Consider the following 5,860-nt stretch of genomic DNA (forward strand, 5'->3'; position numbering starts at 1 on the left):
TATAATATTCCGGTTTAAACTAAGCAAGGGGGTATACTGTCTAGGTAGCAGCGTTGCTTTAATCAAGTTGAATGTAACCCAATGTGTCAAAGCCGTCCTTGATAAGGAATCAAAAAAAAGATTTCTTATCATTGTGCAAACCTGTTTCCATAACTAAAATAAAAGTGTTGTCAAAACCTGATTGTACTATCGATAATCTGTTACATGAGTGGAACCAATTTTCGATAGTCAAACTGGAACCAGAACCAACACTAGGAACAACTGAAGTATGATTGTTTTTCATTCAAATGATATTTTATGTTCAAACGAGGCTTGAAAATAGAAGAATAGCATGTTATCTAAAAATGAGCAATTTATCAGCAATACATTATATAGAAATTTACGAGGTTGTGCCATTAATTTCAAATAATGGATAAGTCGTATTAATATGACCTCGTACCATTACGAAGTTTACCGCTACAAAGTCGTACCAGATTTGGGTAAGTTTCTGTGTTTAAACACAAATCATCTTTCTGTGATATCTATAATACTCCGTAGACTATATAGTGGTCCTGTATATATCGGTTAGGTGTAAATTACAAGCAATGTTGATAAATAATATTAGGTGCGTCAGAAGATCATTGGAACCGCGGAAGGCTTGTTTGCGAGAGGGGTATCCCCTCTGCTGGAGTTTTTTATCCTCTCTTATACATTATCAGAACGTTCTTTTCAATGGCTTACATAGATTTAATAGCATATTTGCATATAAAACAAATGGCTAGATCCACTGCCTGAAAATTTGAAACTCATTGGAAAAAATGTCAATATTTATTGCATAGTATTACGGTCAATCATGGTTATGCGGTAAAACTAGGAAAACACAAAATATAACAAAGTATTATTACCTTGTAATAAATGATCAAGGGATTAATTTGGAACCATTTCGCCTTAAATGATCTCTGCTCTTTGAACCTAACCAATGTTTGGGCAATTGAAAGTTTTTAAATTCATCTGAGTCTTTCATACTTTACATAAGTCAATGGCAAATGTACCCTAATTGGGTGTATAATATTATGAAACAGCATGTTGTTATGGGGGTTCTTTGGTAAGCTTGTTTACCCACACACTGATAATGGGGTAAATTTATCAATTGATGCACTATGTATTGTCCAGTAGTCTTGGGTACGCTAATTTACATGACTGCTGCTATTATGAAAGGACAATGACTGGTGTGGCTCTTAAATATATTGGAGCTGCAAGACGTCCGCCTGAATATAGTTATTTCCGCATTTATTTATGAATAACTATCAGGGGGGAAAATCGAGCTTAACCTTAGCATTCAAACAAGATGGCGGCGCCCATGTAAAAGGTGAGTTTTTCGGCGATTTAAAATGTTGGAAGCCAGTTTAGACACTGGCATATTGTGAAAAATCTGCTAGAGAAAATTCCACACCCATTGGTACTTGGATCTCCATGAAACATGCTGTAGTTTTGTCAAACATTCGGACATCGGCATCGACTCGAGAGGAAAACGAACTAAAAGGCACGGCTAAGGTTAGGATCCCTCGATAATATTGGCCTGTTTTGACGATTAACAACACTATTCATGATTGTTGTGTCAAGTTGGTGCAATATAAATGTGTATTGATCAAAAGTTATCCGTCTAGAAATCCGTAATGACGTATTTGCTTCAAAATTAGTATTTATGCACAATGCTAAGGAGCAGTGCACTCAAATAAGTGGCTAAGGTAGGTGCCATTTATTGAGAGAGGCGTTCATTACCTAAGGTAATTTTGTTTCCTGTTTTTATCTGTTCTTTCTGAGAGATTAAAGGTTTCCGTAACACTGTGCGACATCATCATTATCCAGATGAGGTATTTTGAAACTGCCTTATACCAAAATATTTTAATGTCACACACACAATTATAGAACTTCAAATAACAACTTCAAAAAGTTGATGTCCATGCGGCAAAAAAAGTATTCAAGAGCCATGTGTTCTCTTATGTTGTCATATTGCTGCAAAATGTTCTGGCTTTCAAGAAATGAAGGTTTTTGATTTTTTTTTACTTTAATATTAATTCATGTCATTGTGTTTTTCTTAATTCTGGCATTCATGTATCAACACAAACACCATGTATCAACACCAATAGACCAATTTGTACATTTTCAAGTACAGCTACATAGTTCTGGCTTCCATAACTTTAAGGTTGATATTCATTTTTTTGATGTTTACAACACATTAAAGTTTTGGCGTAACCCCCAAAGTAAAGTCAACCAGAATCAATTGAGTGTGATGATGCAATGCAATCACATGACCGTGATGACGTCGATGGATTCTATTTATAGTATCGGATTCACATTGTTCAATTAGTTGAATCCAATTGCAGTAAGGCTGAAACTACCTTTTGATAAGTAAAATCAATTGATTTATTCCAAATTTGTAATTAGTTATTTACTAATTATTCAAAATAGAACAAATAACAGCAAAATAAACTACATTTGTGAGGTCAAATGTAGGTCACATGGGTATTTTCTGAAAATCTTGGTGTCACGTGATTAAATTTGAACACAACTATGACCTAGTTAAGGAATGCTTATAATCGGATTTATTAAAATAATAAATTAACTATATAAAAAGCGTTCTTTTGTTTTGAAAATGTGTTGAAAATTTTACATGTACTTCAATTACCTGAGGATACAGTTATTTTGTCTGTACAATGCATACAAGTGAAATAACAGCGTGACATAAAAATGTATCGAATTCTGGTAGGGTTTGGATACGGCGTTGACTTCAGCTAACACGTCCAAAAAGGTAATATATAACGTGTTCGCTGAAGTTCTTTAGCTAACAGCTACCCAGCAATCGAAAGTCTTTATCAAATAAATTTCGTGAACTATTTTGAACAACGGACATCTGATTATTAAATGCCTAAAATACTTTTTTCTTAGATAAACAGTGTTATTATGGAAATTGTGAATAAGCATAATGTAAATGCTTTATGAACTATCATGCAAATAGAGTTAATACCCTAGATAGGGCCATATAAATCGTCGGAGCCCTATAATAATCATCCAAGTTATTGTGACCGCCCAAGTTTGTTGTCTGTTGTTCATCGTCCGACCTCAACATTTTGAAACTCAACATTTTTCACTGAATATTTATGACAAAAGCTAAAACAAGCTCAGTAGCAAAAAAAGTTAAGCATAAACCCGGTTTAGTGGCACTTGGTAAACGCCAAAGACATAGAACATAAAATCAAAAACAAGAAACATAGAAAAACAGCACAACTCTCCACAAACAGCACAGTGTAAACATACTTTATTTAAAAAATAGGTATGTTTATCAAGAATTGTTAGGTACCGCCTTGGAACGGTCAGTAAAACCGCATGACCCCAAAAAATATATTTTGTATGAGGACTGACGTTAGGGGCCTTTTTAATTTAAATTTAGTCACTGGTATTATCCAAAGATTCTTTATACTCACATGCACATGCACATGCACACGCACAACCGCACACACACGCACGCACGCACGCACGCACGCACGCACGCACGTACGCACGCACGCACGCACACACGCACACGTATAACACACTACGCACACGCACGCACGCACGCACGCACACACAAACACATGCTCACATATTTACATAACTAAAGAGTGATGTCTCTTTGTTAATAAAAAACATTCTGAAGTCTAAATTCAATATTTATTTTTGCACAACATCAAAGTTGTGTTTTTATTGTACAGACTCTCATAATTATTGACTTGTTCATGTTAAGGCTTATCCCAGAACATTTTGAAAATGAGTTTTATGTGTGAATTAAAGATTCAAATAATTTTTCTTAACCAAGTAAGTCGCGTCATCTGCAAACAGTGATTGTTTGATTGTTGTGTTGCCAACATTTATACCTTTTATATCTGCGTGTTGATGTATATGGCCTGATAGTATTTGTAGGCAAATGATAAATAATATCGAAGACAGTGGACAAATGCTTCCTAAGTAACTATTTACTTTCTCAGTAACTACCTTCATCTATAGATACCTATGCATTTATAGCAACAAATGACTTTCTAAAGATGCAGATGTCAACTTAAGCAACTGCCTACGGCCATAGCAACCAATGAATTCCTCAGCAACCAATGATTTCGATAGGAACCAATGACTACCCTAGCAACAGCATACTTCCCTAGCAAGAACTATGTAGTTATCAATGACTTCATTTGCATCCTTAACCACCAATGAGTTCCTTAGCAAACAATGAATACCTAGGTAATAAGAGCCTTCCACAGCATAGCATCCCATAACTTTTTAAGCAACCATTGACTTCTATAGCAACAGCCGACTACCATTGCCATCACATTCATTGATTGTCTCAGGCTAATCAAGACCGGCTGATTATCTCTTAACTTTCTAAAAATAATATTGATTGTCTTTATCAAAGGATTAACCGCCGTATCAACACTCAATATCATCGAAATCAATTGATATAAGGCAAACTTTGCCCATTAGTTTTTAGTGTGTTTTTTTGTTAACTTAATAATGAGTTTTTTATGACAAATGTTGCTATTCATGCTTGAATATTTTCAAAATAATGCCTCCTGCGAGAAAATTCTGAGCTGTTGGAATTGGGTGTATGATTTTACATTTGTACTTTAACTTGGCTTTAGGACGTTTCAGACATTTTGAATGAACATCGTAATTGATAAACGCGTCATTATATACACACTTGCAAAGATAAGCGCCATTAAAAAGTAGTATCGATAACATGATGCATCGGTAGTGACGTCACATGATCTTCACTTGTTTTTGTGTATAAAATATTGCGCGGTTATATTCGGACTTGATTTAACATGACATTGTATGCTAACTTAAGTAACATATTTGATTTCCGAAACCCTGTGCGATTTTTATACTCCTTTTCAAAAGTATAAATGCAGTTGTTTTTCTGCAAAAAACAACGTGAGAGGTCGAAATATAGAAACGTATTTGGCTGCATCGTAGTTTAAGGCTACTTGTGTTTGCAAAGTCCCTCGTTTGCAAACATTAACCGAAGGTCGTTTTTTTTAATTCAAACTAAGTTTGGACGTGAGGGTCATGTAACGAAAACTAAAATAAGATGCAGCATGTATTTATTACCGAAATATGTTAACGAATCAGTCTGAGAAATGTAATGAGCAACATTTGATTTAAAATGTTTCTTACATAAGATCAATGCAATGAACTGATTATCGTTGTTAGGGTTTTTAATCAAGTTTGTTTGCAAAGCATGTTTAGATAATCTGAGATTTACTTGTTTCTAATACACCGAATAAAGGATATTCATTTTAAAATACAGTTGCACAGTTTGTATGGAACACAAATTTTCACATTTTTATTTGCATATGTTGGAATATTCTGCCAATTTGAGCACATATGCCGTCACATTGGCCTTTCAATTACTGCAAAGTAAGAGACCAATAGTATCGTCTTCAAACTTCAACACTATACAACCATCCATGCATAGGTTTACGGTGCTCGAAATGGAAATGTGAGGCAAGTGATCCAACTTATATTTCATATAATTATGTATAAAAGCAGCATGAAAATAAAAATTACAAAAGTTCATCTGCATACATATAGAAATGCAGAGGCACTTTTGTAATTTTCAATTTCATGTTGCTTTCTTCATAGAAAGTGTCTTTTTATACATACAGTGTGTGTATACCACGTGATAAAATACGTCATAAATGCTAAGTCGGAAGGCAACTTTTTGCTTCGAATGAAAACTTTAAACAAAGATATCTTAACCATTTGAAATGAAACATAGCGTAGTCTACGCCGCTTCTGGAGCCCAGCCTTTGTTTTTTAACAGAATATGATTGAGAAATAAGTTTCT

Source organism: Mya arenaria, chromosome 7 (genome assembly GCF_026914265.1).
Source record: "Mya arenaria isolate MELC-2E11 chromosome 7, ASM2691426v1".
Classification (NCBI taxonomy): domain Eukaryota; kingdom Metazoa; phylum Mollusca; class Bivalvia; order Myida; family Myidae; genus Mya; species Mya arenaria.